This window comes from Crocuta crocuta, unplaced genomic scaffold (genome assembly GCF_008692635.1).
Source record: "Crocuta crocuta isolate KB4526 unplaced genomic scaffold, BGI_CrCroc_1.0 scaffold95, whole genome shotgun sequence".
Taxonomy (NCBI): domain Eukaryota; kingdom Metazoa; phylum Chordata; class Mammalia; order Carnivora; family Hyaenidae; genus Crocuta; species Crocuta crocuta.
The window spans coordinates 3,401,915-3,421,963 of record NW_027530971.1 but is presented as its reverse complement, the minus strand read 5'-3'; the positions used below and the strand labels follow the sequence as shown (position 1 = coordinate 3,421,963).

The following is a 20,049-nucleotide window of genomic DNA, read 5'->3' as shown; positions in this document are numbered from 1 at the left end:
ATATCGTATGAAGAAAACTATAAAACTTCCCAGAGAGTTCCTAAAGACAACTAGATAAAGGGGATGACAAAGATGTCAGGGTGGAGAAGCTTAAAATTATAAAAATTCCAGTTCTCTCCATAATTAATGTCAACATTTATTTCCATTGCAACCAAATTCTAATAGTTTGGGGGGGAGCAGCCTGACAAAAGCAAATGCAAAGATCATCTGAGAGAAAAATTTCTGATTGACCAAGAGTCTTCTCAGAGGCATCATGAATCATGGACGGTGTGGCCACGAGTGTGCACTATGCCCAGGCCTGCCTCCAAGCTGCCACCCTGAGCTACGACTGTGCCATCACCACCTTCTTGCCCTACCGTCACCTCTTCCAGGTAGAGTATGCACAGGAGGCTGTGAGGAAGGGCTCTACCGCGGTTGGTGTGCGAGGAAAGGACATTGTTGTTCTGGGCGTGGAGAGGTCAGTGGCCAAACTGCAGGAGAGACCCAGGCACAAGATCTGTGCATTGGACGACAGCATCTGCATGGCACTCACAGGGTTCACTGCCGACCTGAGGGTAGTCATCAGCAGGGCTGGGGTGGGATGCCTGAGTGACCGGCTGACCAACCGTGAGGAACCAGTCACCATGGAGTACGTCACCTGCTACATCACCAGCCTGAAGCAACGCTGCACACAGACCAATGTGCACAGGCCTTTTGGCATCTCTGCCCTTATTGTGGGTTTCAACTTTGGTGACATCCTCAGGCTGTATCAGACTGACCCTCGAGGACATACCAGGCCTGGAAAGCCAATGCCTTAAGTCAGGGTTCCAAGTCTGTATGTGAGTTTCTTTTTCTTTTTTAAATGCTTATTTATTTTGGGAGAGGGAGAAACAGAGAGAGAGAGAGAGAGAGAGAATGAATGAATGAATCTCAAGTGGTCTACACACTGGCAGCTTGGAGCCTGAAGTGGGACTTGAACCCAGGAACTGTGAGATAAGGACCTGAGCGGAAATCAAGAGGCCAATGCTTAACCAACTGAGCCACCCAGGTGCCCCCTGCATGACTTTCTAGAGACCAGTTACACTGATGAAGCCATTGGGAGAGATTCCCTGACCTGGTTATCAGGCTCTCCTGGAAGTGGTTCAGTCTGGCGACAAAAACAGTGAATTGGCCTTCATGAGAAGAGATCAACCCTCAAGATTTTAAATTTTGAAGAAACTGAGAAATATGTTGCTGAAATTGAAAAAGAAAAAAGAAAGAAAACAAAAAGAATCATGGGGTGCCTGGGTGGCTCAGTCGGTTAAGCGTCTGACTTCAGCTCAGGTCATGTCTCATGGTTTGTGGGTTCGAGCCCTGTGTCGAGGTCTGTGCTGACAGCCAGAGCCTAAAGCCTGTTTGGGATTCTGTGTCTCCCTCTCTCTCTCTGCGGCTCCTCCGCCTGCACTCTGTCTCTCTCTTTCTCTCAAAAATAAATGTTAAAAAATAAATTAAAAAAAAAAAGCATCATGACGATGACAATCTTGTAGTGATTTTAAAATTCAGATCATGGATGATTCTCAAAATGATATGTAGGTATTTCCATTCCATTCATCTAATCACTCAGTGTCCTGTAGTAAGCTTCTGTATTTATTAACCTTTTTTGTTTTTTAAAAGAGTCTTCTCAAAAGAAATATGTGTAGGGAATTTCCATGCCTCATAGCAAAACAAACTATCATGCTGCAATAATGAAAATAGTGAAAGTGGTCCATGAATAGGCCGACATATGAAAGAAATGAAACGGGAGGTCAAGAGGCTAAATCCACTGCGGTTCCTGGGTGGCTCAGTCGGTTAAGTGTTTGACTTTGGCTTGGATCGTGATCTCATGGTCTGTGAGTTTGCGTCCGAGTCAGGCTCTGTGCTGACAGCTTAGAGCCTGGAGCCTGCTTTAGATTCTGTGTCTCCCTGTCTCTCTGCCCCTTCCCTGCTCAGGCTTTGTCTCTGTCTCTGTCTCTCTCAAAAATAAATAAAAACATTAAAAAGAAGGCTGAATCCATTTTACACAGTAACTTAGTGTATATCATTGGTGATCATGAATTCCAGAGGATGGGGGGATGTACCTTTAAAAAAATTTTTTTTTAAATGTTTATTTATTTTTGAAGGAGAGAGAGACAGAGTATGAGTGGGGAAGGGCAGAGAGGGAGGGAGACATGGAATCTGAAGCAGGCTCCAGGTTCTGAGCTGTTAGCACAAAGCCTGGTGCAGGGCTCAAATGCATGATCTGTGAGATCATGACCTGAGCTGAAGTCAGACACTTAACTCACTGAGCCACCCAGGTGCCCCATAAGGGATGTACCTTAAAAGGTATTTTGGGATAACTAGCTACCATTTAGAAAAAAATTTAAATTCCTATCTTACACTTAGCACCAGCATAAATTTCAGATGAATTTAAATATTTCTGTAGGTTATTAAACCATAAATATTTTAGAAGAAAATGATAAGAGTTATTCAGTCTTAGGGAGGAAAGGGCCTTCTAAGCAAATAGACTAAATATACAACTCTGAAGAAAGTAGGTTGATAACTTTATAATATATAAACAAAAGTATAAAGTTCTGTATTTCAAAAATATCACAAAGTTGGAAAGGAGCTATCAAAGTGGGAAAATGTTTTCAACATGTGTGATAGCAAAAGTAGTTGAAACTCTTAATACATGAAGGACTTTTACAAATCAAAAGTAAAATATCACAATTGAATGGATTCAGGACATAAGTAGGCAAGTGATGAACTGAGAAATATAGATGATGAGCCTGTATGTAAATGGTCAAATTAACCAGTAAAGGAGTTACTTCAACTTGGTTATTCTTGCTGTGTGAAATAATGCACACTTATTTGGTGTGGAGTGCTGCTTTTGTGATGACCCAATTTTTTCAGTTTGAGAAGTTGGTGACTCTTGTTTTATCACCACGAAACTTCTTAACCTCTTAACCTCTCACGTTAGAATCTTGACTGTGCGCCTTCAGAGATTCAGTACTGGGGAGTGGTAGGAGTAACTCAGGATGTTAACATGGGTGGCATAATTCTGTCTTTAGTAGGATTCTACAAGAAAGGGACAAGCTTAGCTGAAGGTAGCCCATCTGAATGTAGAAAAGGAGGAAAATATAGCTTTGTTAGGAGAAATTCTTTTTGCCTGTGGCCTTTGATTGGAGTTTTTGCAATTAAAAAAGCTGAAAGTTGTATTCCAAGGGTAATATAATCCATACAGGGAGGCGGGGGAATTAACAGGAGACAGTTGACAAGATTTGTTCCTCTCTCCACTGAAGCCTTCTTTGTTTCCCAGGATATTTCCTTTATTAAAAAATATTTTGATTTGGATTGTTTCTTTCACTTGGAGTTGAAAATATCCTATGATTTAAGAAACAGCAAAATATTGGAAACAAGATATCTAATAATGGAGGATTGGCTAAACTATGGAAACTTCAGGGTGCCTGGGTGTCTCAGTCAGTTGAGTGTCTGACTTTGGCTCGAGTCGTGATCTCACAGTTCATGAGTTTGAGCCCCACATCAGGCTTGCCATTGTCAGTGCAGAGCTTGCTTCAGATCCTCTGTCTCCCTTTCTCTCTGCCCCTCTCCAGCTTGCTCACGCTCTCTCTCTCTCTCTCAAAAATAAATAAAATGTTAAAAAATTTTTGTTGAAACTATGGAACCTTCACACAATGGGATGCTGTGCAGTGTTCATGATATTTACAGTGAAAAAATTAGGTGACAAAATTGTTACTAGAATGAGGTGGGTCTTAGAGAGGGATCTTTTGGGATAATCAATGTCATGGTCACTGTGGTTTAATGAATAGTAGCTAAATATCAGTTATGGTGCTAGGGGCTTTACCAGCATTATTTTACTTCATCTGCCCAACTGCATTCTGAGGCACTGCTCTTACTCCTTTTACAGTTGAGGAAATGGAAACCGAAATTTTATAACTTGCTCAGTAAATGTTAGGACAAACAATTCAAGCTCAAGTCTGCTTCATTCCAAAGTGTTTACTTAAAACTCTGAGTTATTTTTTGTTTTCTCTGTCTCCCTGACATGGTATCTAGTTAGTTTCCAAAATCTATCAGTTCTTCTCCTTAAAGTTTATTTATGGGGTATCAGGGTGGCTCAGTCAGTTGAGTGTCTGGCTCTTGGTTTCAGCTGGGGTCACAATTTCACGGTTCATGAGACTGAACACTACATTGGGCTCTGTGCTGGCAGTGTAGAGCCTGCTGGGGATTCTCTCTCTCTCTCTCTCTCTCTCTCTCTGCCCCTTCCATATGCGTACATGTTCTCTCTCTCTCAAAATAAATAAGCCTTAAAAAAATGAAGTTTATTTTATTTCCATCCTTTTCTCTTATGTCCAATTACACCAGCCCCATTCAGGCCCTTTTTATTTTTAGCTTGGACTATCACAATGTCACTTAACTTCTCTCCTTCTTCCATTTTCCCTTGCTCACACCTTGAATTCATTTTATCTATCATTACCAGATTAATCTTCCAAGGATTTCACTCTGATTGTGATTAAAATGTTCCTCTCTCCACCAAATACCTGCTCAAAAAATCTCTGGGAACTTCTGAGTGTTCACCAAACAAAGTCCAAATTCCTTGGCATTCTGGATTCTTTATAATCCCAAATTGCCCTTTCAACTACGTTTTCCATTATTCTTCTAAATAGGGATCAGCAAACTAAGTCCTGGGCCTGTTTTTGTAAATAAAGTTTTACTGAAACTGAGTCATTCCCATTCATTTACATGTTATCTGTGGTGACTTTTGTGCAGCAGAGCTGAATAGTTGTGACAGAGAATGTATGGTCCATAAAATTTGAAATATTTACTGTATGACCTTTTATGGAAGAGGTTTGCCAACCTCTGCTTTAGATGAACTCCTTGCTCTAACCAAATGGATCTACTCTTTGTCCCTGTCTTAAATAATTTTTGGCACAAGATAGAATAAGTTTAAAAATGTTCATTATTTCCTGAATGCTACTTGAACTCTTACCATCGATTTTTTTTTAATTTTTAAAATTCTAACTGAAGTATAATAAGATACAGTGATGTATTAGTTTCAGGTGTACAATATAGTGATTCAACAATTCTATACATTACTCCATGCTCATCACATTGAGTGTATTCTTAATGCTCTGTATCTATTTCACCCATCCCCCCATCCATCTCCCCTCTGGCAACCACCAATTTGTTCTCCGTATTTAGGAGTCTGTCCTTTTTATTTTTTTCGCTTGTCTCTTTTTTCCTTTTTTTTTTTTGGTTGTTGTTTTTAGATTCCACATGTGAGTGAAAACTGGACATCAACTTACAAAAGAATGAAATTGGACCACTTTCTTATTCTGTACACAAAACTCAAAATGGATTAAAGACCTAAATATGAGACCTAAAGCCATGTTTTAAAAAATGGTGTCTCATTCAATGAGCAAATGGTTAAACAAGTTCCATGGCACATCTATCATCTACACTATAGAATACTCCTCAACGATAAAAAGAAACAAACGAACACATCAGTGGTTAAAGCTCTATGGCTATGTGTTCTTGTATGAAAACCTTTTTGATTTGTGTGGAGAAATTCATCTTTGAGCACTTCCTCTGAATTTCTAGGATATAGACACTTGTAGGTCACTTTTCCATTATAATTCCCCTAGCAAACCAATGGGAGTAGGCAGTGATGGGCTTATAATGGCCATTTTTTGATGGAAGAGCTAAGTTGTTCTGGGGTTCTGTGATTTGCCATTTGTCACAAGGCTGGTCTTTGGAATCCAGATCTAGTGTTGGTTCTCTTGACCATCTCCCTGAGAGGGGCAGTCAGCCATCGTGCACATTTATATTGCTAGTACAGTCATGGTGTTGGGACGTAGTCAGTAAACCATGGACCGGTAGTTCTCCAAGTGTGGTGCCTGGACCAGGAGCATCATCATCCCCTGGGAACTGTTAGAAATGCAGATTCTCAGGCCCACCCAAGACCTACCCAATCAGTCACTTTAGGGTGGGGCCTAACAACCCATGTTTTTGACAAGCCCTCCAGGTGATTCTGATGTCCATTCAAGCTTGAGAAGCTCTGGTCTTGATCATCATGAAACATACATCCTGCTGCTCTTCACTCAGTCTGACTTTGGCACTGAATGGTGGGAAGGCAGGGGTACACCTGACTCCCTTCTCGATGATGGTCTCTCATGCACTTAACTGGTGGCAAGGATAGCAAGGGAGGTCAGTTTACCAGAGTGCTGCAATTGCATGTGCAGTACCTGAAATTAAGTTAATGAAGCCTGTGTCTTTCAACATAGAAGCAAAGACTAGAAATGCTTTCTTATGTTACCTTATGTTTACTCTCCAGTTATTTAACTTTTTTTAAAAAATGTTTTTATTTATTTCTGAGAGAGAGACAGTGTGAGTAGGGGAAGGTCAGAGAGAGAGTGGGAGATACAGAATCTGAAGCAGGCTCCAGGCTCTGAGCTACCTGTCAGCACAGAGCCCGACACGGGGCTCGAACCTAGGAACCGTGAGATCATGACCTGAGCCGAATTCGGACACTTAACCGACTGAGCCACCAGGTGTCCCTGTTTACCCCCCAGTTAAATAACCTTTACTTTCCCACAGGAGAATGAGGGAATTAGGACCTCAATAGTGATGAAATGTGTAGTATGCTTTTCCACAGATGAAATGAGTGAGTGAATAAATGAATTTATCCACTTAAACATCCCCTGCGTAGTGTCTAGTACTGAGCAGTCACCAGAACAGTTTTTATTAATAGAGGACATAAGCAAGTAGAGACTTACAATATAATATGGACAGTAACAGAATCAAGCACAAGACATGAAGTTCTATGGAGAAGGGAATAGTGCCTTTGTGTGTGTTTTTGTACATGTGTGCATGTACATGCATATGTGTGTATGCCTGTTGCATGCAGGTGTACATGTTTGCATATGTGTATGTGTCTTGTGGAAGGCAGGATGGGTTCAGGGAGAAATGTTGTTCAGGACTTCACAAAGGAGGACATTCTTGAGCTGGATTTTAAGATCTGTTAGTTCAGCACGTAGACAAGAAAGATAACATTCCAATTGTGTTGAACAGAACATGTGAATGTAAGGAGGCATGAAACAGCATGGTATCCATAGGGAACAATGAGTGTTTTGTGTTGGTTGCGTCTAGAGTGTTTAAGTACAGCTGACAGTGAGGCCAGAGAAGGAGTCAAGTCAGGAGGCAGATCATGGCTGTGAATGTACTGCTAAGGAGTCTGCTTGTGACTCATTGACTGGTGCTTCCCAAACTGTATTACAGAACACTGGGTCCAGGGCGTTGTGTTAGGTGTTCTTTGGAAAACAGACTTCTCTGATCAAGCAAATGTGAATGTGAAAAGTTTCATAAAATTAAATGGAGTGTGTGTGTGTGTGTGTGTGTGAGAGAGAGAGAGAGAGAGAGAGAGAGAGACAGAGAGAGAAAGAGAGAAACTCTGAGAGCCTTTAACATGTATACTGAAAATATCCAGTATGGAGAGTCAGAGGACATGGGAAGCTTTCTGATAAGCCTCCTCAACATCTTCAGTTCCTCGAGACCAGACTTTGGACAGTGCCACAGTACACACTGGGGGAGGGTTATTTTGTCTTGTCCCCTATAGGATAAAATCCCAAGTCCTTACCATGGCCTCAAAGACCATGCAAAATCCAGTCGTGCTTACATTTCTGACCTTGCCTCCTACCATCTTTTTCGGGAACATGGTCCACACTTGTTCATTTGCACACTGTCTATGGTTGCTCGTAGCCTATATCTACAGAGTAGTTTCTATAGAGCCTAGAATATTTACGTTTTGTTCTTAACAACAAAAAACTTGCTGATCCTAGCATTGTAATATTTCCACAGTGTTTCCTATCTGCTCCTCTAGATTTAGAGCTCTTAGATGCTAGGGTTTTGTTTGTTATTTTTAACATATTCATCTTTGTGTCACTGGCACCAAATAGGGCTTAGCATATGCAAGGCACCCAATGAATGCTTAATGAAAGAGCAAGTGAAACTGTCATAATAATCATAATGACTGGTATTTATTCAGGCTTTGTGGTTTCATTTATACCATCTAATTCAATCTTCATTCCAACTCTCTGAGATGGACAAACAATATCCCTGTTTTACATGTGAGGAAGCAGAGGCTCAGAGAAGCTGAGTGATTTTTCCAAAGTACCACAGCCAAGTTTGAATTGTGGGATGGTCTGCTGCTGCCATATCCCACGTTTGTCCTTTTGGCCTTGGACGTCTCACACTGTTACCAGATCTTCTGTAGCAATTTCACTGTGACTCATTTGTCCGTTTCGTGGTTCCTTCTGTCAGAGGATCTTCCTGTGGCGCCCCTTCTCCCTGTCCCTGCTGCCTTCCTCTCCTTTTCTCTATTCTCTTATCTCCCCCTTCTTGTTGCTTCTGCTCTCTCTGCAATTTCTGGCTCAGTCATTGAGAGTTTGTATTTCCTAGGAAGTCCACGCACAGTGCTCTCTGTGGTCACCTGTATTTTGGCTAGTTTTTCACATGATTAGATGAAGTCAAAGGTCCAGGAGAAGAGATTGACCTTCAGGCCATGCCTCGCTAGGGTGGACAGTATCTATTCTGTTTAGGCTGCTATTACAGAACACCATAGACTGGGTGACTTATAAATAACACAAATTTTATTTCCCATAGTTCTGGAGGCTGTAAGTCAAGATCAAGGCACCAACGGATTCAGTGTCTGGTGAGATCCTGCTTCCTAGTTCTTAGATGGCTGTCTTCTTGCTGTGTTCTAACATGGCAGAAGGGGCAAGGGCATTCTCCATACTTTCTTTTGTAACGGCACTAATCCCGTTCATGAGCACTTCACCCTCATAACCTAATCACCTCCCAAAGTCCTCATCTCCAAGTATTAACACATTGGGTGTTAGGATTTAACATATGAATTTTTTGGGGACACAAACATTCAGTCTGTGATAGCCTGACTCCTCTGCTAACAGACAGGGCTTTGTACTTCAGGGCACTGGGCATTTGCTGCTCTGCTCACAGCACAGTGCTTGAGGCCTGCAGTTAGATGCCTTCTGGCCTCTCCCTTAAGACTCTTGTGAGCTGGACTAAGGGTACTGTTTGCAGGAAAAATATTATGCTGAGCACCCCCAAGAGAAAATGAAGTCATTGCTTGCCTGAGAGTGATTTATTCGTTCATTAATAACATATTTGCTATCTTTTCCAATGATAAATTAGGTCCTTATGGCAAATGCTTTTGTTCCTAACCTGGCTCAAAGGAGAGGCCTGTGCATCACTAGCAGGCTGTCAGTTTTCCTGGTGTTCATGTTTGGTCAACTGACAGACCCCTCAAACTCATCACTAGCTGAATTATGTTTGAACTTTATTCTTGAGCTGTCTAATTGTCACATGATATCAGGCAAACCTCTAGAAGGGGTTGCTTTATAACTAGCAATTTGCCCTTTGAAGGAGGTACAATATGCAAAAGAAATTACGTGAGAAAAAAAATGTAACACCTTCTCTATTGAAGTTACTATACACGGTCCAGATATAAGTCTTGTAAAATGAAATCTGAGGTCATAAACATACTTTGCACATCTGGAATCTTGCCTGTGGCAGATATTCTAAAATTGGAGATGCTATATTAAAGCAAGGAAAAAAGCATTTATTGAATACCTACTACGTGTTAAGCTTTTTCACACTTCACCTTATTAGAGCAGCCTTGTGAGCTGAGGCCATTATTATCATTAGTTTACATGGTAAATAACTTAAAGTTAAGATTTGAATTTAGTAATTTATGAAGTGCATGTTGCTACAACTCCAAGCCAAGTATATTGAAGAATTTATCAGAAGCACTAAATAGTTTCACCTGGGGGAGAGGAAGGATTCTGGTTCCTCAGCACCCATGAGCAAAACTGTTTGTCCTGTGTGGGTGGACTGGTGTAGTACTCAGTGCTGAATACGGGAGCTGGGCTTTAGAATAATGCTCTGTATGCAGTGGATGCTTTCAAAATGAACACTGACTGACTGGCTATGTACAACTCAGTTACTGATTTGTGCTGGGCCCTTAATTCTCTTCTGATATCCTTTCTCACTTCCGTGCTGGAAGATGAAGAACCAGCACCAGACTTTATTATTTTAAGTCTTGCCATTTAGCTAAGAGAAGCAACCTTCTTTCAAATGATTTCCCTAATATGTTCTGTTATTAGAAATCAATAAAATGTTTTCTTCCTTTCTTAGATAGACTTTCCCATCTCTGCCTACCTCTACCTGTCAAGTTCCTCATTGGGATAGCCTTAAGCTTAATAAATAGTGGCACTTTGCCTGTTGTTGAGCACAGGTGTTTGGTAGCCCTGGTGTTCATGAGTGCTGCTCACCATATCTTTGTGGTTCTCCAAATTCCTGGCTCTGTGGCTGGGTGAGGCACGTGGCCATTTCTGGCCAATGGGTTGTGGCCGGAAGTGATGTGTGTCACTTCTATCTCACAGCACTTAATTGTTCCCTTCTTTCTGGAGCAATGACTGCCAGTGTTCTAGAAGATGTTGGCTTCTTGCTGAGCTTCCTGAGCTCAGGTTCCCTAAATGATATTGTTGAACAGAGAGCTTTTCTGATGCCCTCTGATCAACTTGTACTGTGAACCAGAAAGAAACATTTATTGTTTTAAGACACTGAGATCCTGAGTTTTTTGTTATCATATTATAATCTAGATTACCCTGACAGATATAAGGATTATTTATTGAATTAATAAATCCATTCCTACTTTCTATTCTCACCACTGTTAAGTCCTAGTAAATCTGAGTACATTGTGTAGCTTAAGTCTTTTTAGTTCTTATTCATTTGTATAATTACACTCCCTTTGGCCTGCTAACTTCTAGAGCCTTATTTTGTCCTCCTTTCACTTTTTTTTTTTTTTTTAGCAAATTCATCTGCTTATATAATTTCAACTCTTCTCTATATAGCAAAACAGCATGGTGTAAGTGAAAGAATAATGGATTTGAAGACAGATAGGCCTATTCGGGTCCTGATTCTACCACTTCACAGAGGCTTGGGTAAACTGCTTAAGACAGTCTCTGTTCTCTTGTCTGTTGGTGACTGTCATGCTTGTCTCACCAGGTCACCTGTGGGAAACAGATGAGAGAGTAGCTTTTGTAAGCGGTAACGAATTATTCACGTGTGAAGAAGTGTTTTAGAGAAACTCGGAACCCCTATCCCAGCAAAGCTACTGCCCTGAACTTCTTCATGTTCAGGACCCACCTTGTATGGTTGTATCCTCATTAAGATGACCCGCCTCTACATCCGTACACATCTACTTTACTGTGGCTGCATTTGCATCACCAGCCGTTTGTCCTTAGGGCCCACCCCGCCCTCTCTCCCCACATATGACCACCTCTTTATTTCTCTGTCACTTTTTCCTGGTGATTCACCTCCAATGGGCTTCCCCAGTCTCACCTGTTCCAACCTGGTAAGCATCTCCAGGCTGTGCCCTCAAGATAATTACCCTGCACTTGTGACAGCTGAGTTGAGATGTGCATCGCCCTCTTTTCAAGTTCTCAATTCTCTGACCTAATTCACTCTCTTCGGTGAGAACAAATTTCCCTAAGCCTCACTTAGCCTGCGTCACTCCACTCCTCTGAACTGGCTCCCAGTTGCCTCTGCAATATGTATACAAAATGTGTGCACACACAATTTTTGTGGTTATTACAAAAACAACTCATGCTTGATGTGCCTAAATAGCGAAATACAGAAAAGCAAATGGAGAAAAAACAGATCACCTATTATCCAGTCACTTTAAGATAATCACTGTAAGCATATCCATTTTTTTTCCGTGTTTCTGTATTTTATGAAAATGTCACACAATGTGTACTGTTTCATACCTACCTTTTTCCTTTAGTAATTCTGAACATTCCTTTAGTATTCTGAACATTTTGTCAGTTCATTAAGTAGACTGATTTAATGAATCGATGGCTTCATTACAGCCCATTGAATAGATTTACCATAATCGGCCTAATCCCCTATTGTAAGGCACTGATTATTTTCTGTTATAAATAACATTATAAAATATATCCCTTTGCATATGTCCTCTGCACATGTATATTTTATACTCTTTTAGGGGACAGGAGGAATGAATCTGTACAGCTAGAATTGCTTGGTTGAAGAGTATACTCACTTGAAGATTCTGATATATATTGCTATTTGCCTCTAGAAGTGTGTACCAGTTTGTGTTCTGAGTAGCATAGAAAAATGCAATAGCCAAACACCGACAGCGAGTTATAGTCTTTGATAACTTTATGTGAAGCCTACCCCATCTTGAACTTGTAATGTGAATGGTTTTGAATAATAGTAAAGTTGAACATTTGTTCATATATTTATTAATTGTATTTCTTCTTTTGGGAACTGACTCCATATTGTTTCCCTATTTTTATAATGTAGGGCTAATCTTTGTATCATTGTGTTATAAAATCCCTTTAATATATTAAAGATATTAATTCCTTACCTATCATATATATTTTAAGTTTTGTAATGTATCATTTGCTTCCCCCCTTTTATACTATGAAAGTTCTTTATTTTCAAATGGTTCAATATATCCATGTTTCCCTTTAAATTTTCTGGCTTTGTTGTTATATTTAAGAGGAATACACACACACACACACACACACATATTTTTCTCTTTATGATTTAAACACATTAACTCTGGAGTCCAACTATAGTTTATTTTGGACTCTAATGTAAGTAAAAATGTGACTTAATTTACTTTTACAGAGTTAATCCATTAGTTCAACCAAATATCCCATGGATCATAAATGCTATCTTTGTCATTTAATAAATTCTTGTATAGTTATACTTGGAACCATTCCTGAACTTTCTATTCTGCTTCTTTGATCTGTCTTTTTTGGCACCTGTACAGCAATATTTTATTTATTGTAGGTTTATAGTATATTTTAAAATCTGGTAGAGCAAGTTTAACCACATTATTCTTCTTTTTCAATATTTTCTTGATGATTCTCATGCATTTATTTTTCTAGCTGAATTAGAAATTGCTTTCTCAAGTTCCAAGAATACCATTGTAATTTTGATCAAAAAAGTATTAAGTTTGTAAATTAATGTGAAGGCTTACCACCTTTACAAAGTCTGACTTCCCATCCAGTAGTATGAGATTTCTCTCCGTGTAACTGAATCTTTACCTCTGTGTGCCCCATTATAAAATTCTGAAGTTTGGTGAATACTACTTAAGTGTATTAGTTGGTATTTTAATGTTTTTGGTTCCTTATTTTGATTGAGATCTTTTTTAAAATCCTCTTTTCCACCTGGTTGTTGCTGTTCCCTCTGAACTTCTTTTAGTGGTTCTAAAATAAATTCTCTTGAATTTTTCTGGGAGGAAAATCTTAGCATCTGAAAATAATTATAACCTGATTTTCTCCTTCCAACTCTATTTACCTCTTATTTATTTTTCCTGTCTTATTGCATTGATTAAAACTTCTAAAACAAGGTTAAAAATAGGAATGAGGGGTTGGCCGTCCTAGCTCTTTCTAAATGTTTCCCAGTTAAGTAGATTCTGGCTGGTGCTTTCAGATAGGTATCCTTTCTCATGTTAAAAAAGTAAGTTTCATTCCCAACGTTGTTGTTGTTGTTGTTGTTGTTGTTGTTGTTTTAAAAATCTCGAATGACTGTTGAATTTTATTAAATGTCTTTTTGGCATCTTTTACAATGATCATATGGTTTTTCTCCTTTGACCTATAGATGTGATGAATTATGTTAATAGATTTCTTCATATTAAACTATCCTACATTCCTGGAATAAACTCTACTTAGTCATTCTGTATTCTTCAAATGCACGGCTGGATTTGATTTGATAATATTTTATTTAGGAGTTTTGCTTCTGTGTTTTTGAGATTGGTTTATAGAGTTTTTGAGAGGAGTGTCTGCCAGGTTTTGATTTCAGGGTTTTTCTAGCTTTCAAAAATATAATGGGATGGTTTTCATCTTGAATCAATTAAGTGACATTCCTGACATGGACATGTAGGCTCTCAGGATGGTGTGATGGAAAGAACACAAAGCTGAGCATTAAAAAAAAAAGAAATCAAGGTTTAATTTGTGCCTCTGTCCCATTCACTCTGTAAGTTTAGGGAAATAAATTCAACTCCTTAAGCTTCAATTTCCTTGTCCTTAAAATGAGGAGTACACCCAGTTTCTGTCGCAACTACCTTGCAAGATTGTTGGGACAATCCAGTGAGCCAATGAGAATGGAAACACTTTGCAGAGGAAAAAAAAAACAACATTTACTAAGTACCTATTCCATGTAAGGTGCTTTATGGTATTAAAATAATTTTTTAAATGTTTATTTTTGAAAGAGAGAGAGAGACAGAAGATGAGTGTGGGAGGGGCAGAGAGAGACAGAGACACAGAATCCAAAGCAGGCTTCAGGCTCAAAGCTGTCAGCACAGAGCCTGATGCAGGGCTCGAACTCACGGACCACGAGATTATGACCTGAGCCGAAGTTGAAAGCTTAACCAACTAAACCACCCAGGCACCCTTTGGCATTTTACATAAATGATGTCATTACTAAGAATCCTCACTGTAATCCTCATCTGCTCCAGGCACAATGAGTACTCCTGGGAGCCTTGCAGCTGTGGTCCATGGAACAACATCACCAGTATTACCTGTGAGCCTGGTAGAACCACAAAATCCTCAGTCTCACCCAGTGAACCACATGCATTTTCGTAAGCTCTTTGGGGTGATTTACATTCACTTTAAAGTTTGAGAAGCACTGGTGGCTCCCATGTCACAATGGTGCAGATTCCACAGCATCAAAATAGAAATATAAATGTAGCATTTAGAAATAATTACAATGATGACTCTCTTTTGTTCATGCTTTTGATATTCTGAATGAGATGGTGGCACTGTTGAGACTATAAATGTTAGTCCTTTACAGCAAATATCATGAATATGCACACTAATTTCCAATCCAAAATTAACTGTCTTTGGAACTTTAGTTGAAATGACCCATCACTTGTGGATTATTCTCTAACAGGTCCAAAATTAAAAAGTAGTTTTAGCGCCTGCAGATGTACTCTCCTCTAGGGAGACCCAGTTATAGTGCATTCCCATCAGTCAGTCTGAAGGAGTTTTTCAGCTGATCCTAGGAGCAACCACAGACCTTTTAACGGGGGCAAGGATTACTATGTCATTTTCATCACAAAGATTACACTAGTCACTCCTCAAGCATGTTTTGGCTTCCACCAAGAGCAAAGGGCAGCACGCACAAGCTTCATTACACATATTAATATATATACACACATGCACACACATGGTTAGAGACCACCTAATATCATGGTGAGAACTGAAACCATGGTGACCAAGAGATCAACAAAGATTACCTCTGTGGGAGTTCTGCAGGGATATGTAATGCAATGGAGGTAACTGTTTGTAGGCCGTAGCTGGCAGTTGCCATGGAGACTGGCAGTTTGGTGAGGGAAACCTCCTCAGTGACGTGGTCAGCAGCTGTTTTATTCCTCTGGGTCTTGCGCACAAGCAGTTCTTTCACACCCTATGTGGGAGGGAAGCACAGGTGTGTCTTTTGCTAAGCTAGGGAAGTATATAGGAGAAAGTCCAATATGAAAGTATTCCTAATCATAGCATTCTTCCATGATGGAGAAGCTACTTCTCTTGGTTAGAGTTTAAATGGGCATTAAAAGAAAAGAGAACATCCATCATGTCAAAGATGATATCATTTTAACCCAAAGTGTAGAACTTTCTGTGAGTGTGAAACAATTTCACTGTGTTAGAACGTACTTCAAAGTTCAGATATTGTATATAAAAGGCTTTCTCTAGCTTTCTAGAGTAGAAATAATTGCTTCTATAAGACACTCAGAAATCTGTTTATAAATCTATTATAACATTTTGCAAGTTATATTTGTACTTTAGTTATAACCATCATGTTTGTTTTGTTCACTTCCCACTGTCCCCATCTAGGACTGGACCTAATCAAGCTGATAGGACAACTGTGCCCAACTTAAAAGTACATTCATGACTGTTTTAATTAGGTATTGCTGTGTAACAAATTACCACAAACATAGTGGTTTAAAAAACATTTATTATCTCACAATATTTGTGGCTTACCTGTATGCCCCTGGCGTATCCAGTTCAGAGTTTTATAAAGCTGTAGTCAGAGTTTTTGATAGACTGCATCCTCATTTGGAGGCCCAACTGGGGAAGAATTTGCTAACAAGATCATCAGGTTGTTGACAGAATTTATTTCCTTGTGGCCTGTAGGAGCTGAGGCCCTTGGCTCTATAGGCTGCCTCCAGTTCCCTACCACATGGCCTACTTGGAAGTTTACAGCATAGCAGCTTATTTCGTCAGGGCCAGTAGGAGGACAAGAGAGGCTCTGGAGAGACAGTTTTATGTAATGCAGTGTAATTGTGGGAGTGACACCTTATCTTTGCTATAATCTATTGGTGAGAAGCAAGTCACAGATCCTGCTCATATTCATGGAGGGGCTTATGTATGAGTGTGAACACTAGGAACTGGAGATCACTTTAGGGTCTGTCTGCCCCAATGATCCTTTGTTATTTGTCTATCAGCCTGGCCTTTCAAATGCATCAGAAACATGAATGCTTCTTTTGAGTTTGTTAGGATGGGAAAAAGGTGCCTAGCCATCCTCTGTTATCGTCCCTATTCTAGATTCTTGTGAGAATTATGTTTCATCATAAACAGGGTATGTGAACTTTCTTCCATGCTGAGCCCATGTCTCTTAAAAGAGGCTTTTTAAAAATTATATTGCCCATTTTCGTATTTAGAAAAAGAGCTGCAAAATGTTCAACTGGGGTTGTGAACAAAACAAGCTTTTCAAAAGAGTTCTAAATGTTTTTACCTGATTCTGTACAAAATTACCATGGTTGCTATGAGAATGTACCTCTCCGACTATAGGGAATATGACTGATCAATCCCCCAGCTGCTCTGAAGTTTATCACCGTATTCAGGCCAAAGCCTGAACGGTTACTCTTGGCAAGTGAGGAACCTGGTAGAGATATTGATGGAGGCCTGTTCCTGCACGATAGGGTACTCTCTGATGAGCCACTTGGCCTAAGGAGTTCCCCCAGTGGCGTGGTCAAACCTTCCTTAGGGCTGAGTGGCAGTCTAAGATATTTCTATCCCGCTTTCCTTCTTTCCTTCCTTCCCTGTCTTCTCCACTCTGGGTCAGGCTGGTATCATGTTTAGACGGCTTTCCCAGCCTCCTCTGACTCCCTCGCCATCTTTTTTTCAAAGGTGTTTCCCATAATATGTTTCTGGGACATTTAATCCCATCTTGGAACCTGCTTCTCAGATGACCCAGACCAACACAATCATTATCATTTACATCAGTCTGCAGCATGATACAGTGCTGTACCTTTGAATGAGGTCCCTTTCTCTCACCTGGCTCCAGGAAAGCCGTGGTGGGGAGGATTGGTAAGGGCATTAGACTTGGAAGACCCAAAGTAGAATTTTTGTATACCTGGATGACCTCAGGCAAGTCACAGTCTCTCTAAGCTGCATTTATCTCATCTGTAGAAGGATAATAACACTAATAATAATAATAAAAATAATAATAATAATACATTTATGACAGGGTTAAAATGAAATTGTGCCTAAAAACATAGTGCCTGGAATAGAGCTGGTGCTTAGAAATTACTGTGTGAATGTTTTGCAAGACATGGTAAAACAGGGATACTTGTTACAAACTGAGAGGATGCATTACCAAGAGATGCATCTATTCATGAATCCCATTAGAGGTAATCTCTCAGATGTACAAGGGATATAGGGAGCACAGGATGCTTTCCAGGGCATCTCTATGGACAAAAACATTATAAAAGACCAACTAAATCAACCTCTTCTTGTAACACATGCCCTTGGAAGGCTGGGCAGGGAGAAGGGCAGGCAGTGGGTTTTACAGTCAAGGTAGTGGGAAGGAGGGCAGAGCATGGGCAAATCTAAAGGGATGGGGCTTGCTGGCCATTGTCCCCCACTTCCGCTCAGCAGCAGGACTTAACAATAGGACTGATGAGTGTGCTTTTCAGAGGGGCTGGAGACAAGCCACTCCTGGGGTCTTTTCTTTAACCCTTCTTCAGTTTAACCTCTGCCGTTCCTTCTATGTGGTATTTATGACTTGATCTAGTGAGATTTCTGTGGTTTCCTTGACCTCCCTCATCCTCCCCAGTTCTTAATTTACCTAAACTGCCTTTACCAGGAAACAGAGTTCTTCCTTCTACCCTTAGGTATAACAAGCTAAAAACCGAGAGGCTTCTGGGGGAAGCACCTAACCCAGGCCACAGAACCAGTGTGCGTGCATATGCTACAGCTGAAAGCTTAGGTTTTGGACTCATGTCTGGCCTCTTATTCCATGCTCCTCTCCCTGTGAGACTCTTGGAAAGCTTCTCTGAGTGATTCTCCTCATCTGTAAAATGGGGGTAATGGTCTCTTTCTCTAATGTTGTGAGGATGGATGTCCTCTTAACAGGGGCTGGCACATGGGATGGGCTCAGTAAATTGGCTCCTTCCTTTCCTTATGAAGAACATTATTCAAAACAGCCTTTCTGGTGATCCTAATAGCAATTTTGGTTCCCGATAGCAATATATAAAAAATCGATGAGGGTTGATGAGTATTTGGCCAGGTTGTGGCCATTGAGCTTTGAAAAGTGAGAAGTACAGATGAATCATGTGCCTGACAGCGAAGACTAAATGGCCTTGGGCCTAGCTTCAGAAGTTGTTCTAAAGAGAAACACACCACTCTTAGAAAACAAGTAGGAAGCAAAAAGCTTTCATATGTATAAATGTTAGAGCCATTCTGCCAGTGTAGGCCAAAAAGCTGTTTTAAGTGGTCACAAGAAAAAAAGGAGGAAGAGTAGGCAGAAACCTTCTGCCTAGAACCATCCCTTTCCTTCCATATCTTACTTTTCATGGGAAGGGAAGCAAAGCGCTGTTGGTGCGGGATCCCCCATCTCAGGTGAGGGTGGCTGTTGGAAGCAGAACTAGGGCAGGCGTCAGGAATACGGCCCTCTGGGTGGTGTCAGAGGAAGAGTGGGGAAGTGGAAGGTTACCAGACACAATCTAAAAACCTAGGCTCCCATCTGCAATCTGTTACTTACTACCAATGTGACTTGGAGCAAGTCACTTTATCTCTCTGAATTTGTTTCATTATCTGTAAAACGGGCACAACAAAATAAAATATAACATGGGCTGTTATGAGGTTCGAGTGGGATAGTGAATGCATGTGAAAGTTCTTGTAAATTACTTTGTTGATGTTAGCTATTTTTGGAATGCTATATCCTATTATAGCCCACCTGAGTTAGAACCTCCCTGTGGCCGTTATGGAAAGGTATCTTTACATCATAAAGCCATGAGAGTCCAGAATAATTGCATGCGTCATACAGTGGATGATGATGATGAAGAGGAGGAGGTTGATTATGACAACATTTGCATAACTCAAAGTGGCAGCTGCTATATATGAGGAACTGAGGAAAGCAGTTGGGCTGAAAGTAGATGGTAAGAGACTTGTCTGGAAGCTGCCCTTGCATCGCAAACATTGTTTTCACATGTATCATACCCTCTTTCATGTGGAGCAGCTGGGGAAATGTTGGTGAAGGTAATAGACAGGGAGGTGGGGCCAAAGGAGAGTTGAGTTTAAATATTTATGTAACTTTTTATTTTTTTATTTTTTATTAAAAAAACTTTTTTTGATGTTTGTTTATTTTTGAGAGAGAGAGAGAGAGAGACAGAAAGTGAGTGGGGGTTGGTCAGAGAGAGAGAGGGAGACACAGAATCTGAAGCAGCCTCCAGGATCTGAGCTGTCAGCACAGAGCCAGATCAGGGCTCGAACCCAGGAACTCTGAGCTCATAACCTGAGGTGAAGTCGGACACTTAACCCACTGAGCCACCCAGGTGCCCCTATAAAACTTTTTAAAGAAAAATTTTGGATCCCCTGTTTAATTTGAGACTTACACCTACTCTTCTGTTTCTTTTCCTGCTTTACAAGGACACTGAAGTTCATAGAGGTTAGTTAACTTGTCTGAGGCCACATAGCTCACAGGTTTGAGCAGGGGTTCCATGAGAGG

At 40.4% G+C, this 20,049-nt stretch overlaps 1 pseudogene; it reads left to right on the top strand.

Moving 5' to 3' along the window:
• Positions 1–260: 260 nt before the first annotated feature.
• Positions 261–19,445, top strand: LOC144236146 (proteasome subunit alpha type-7 pseudogene; annotated as a pseudogene).
• The last annotated feature ends 604 nt before the right edge of the window (positions 19,446–20,049 follow it).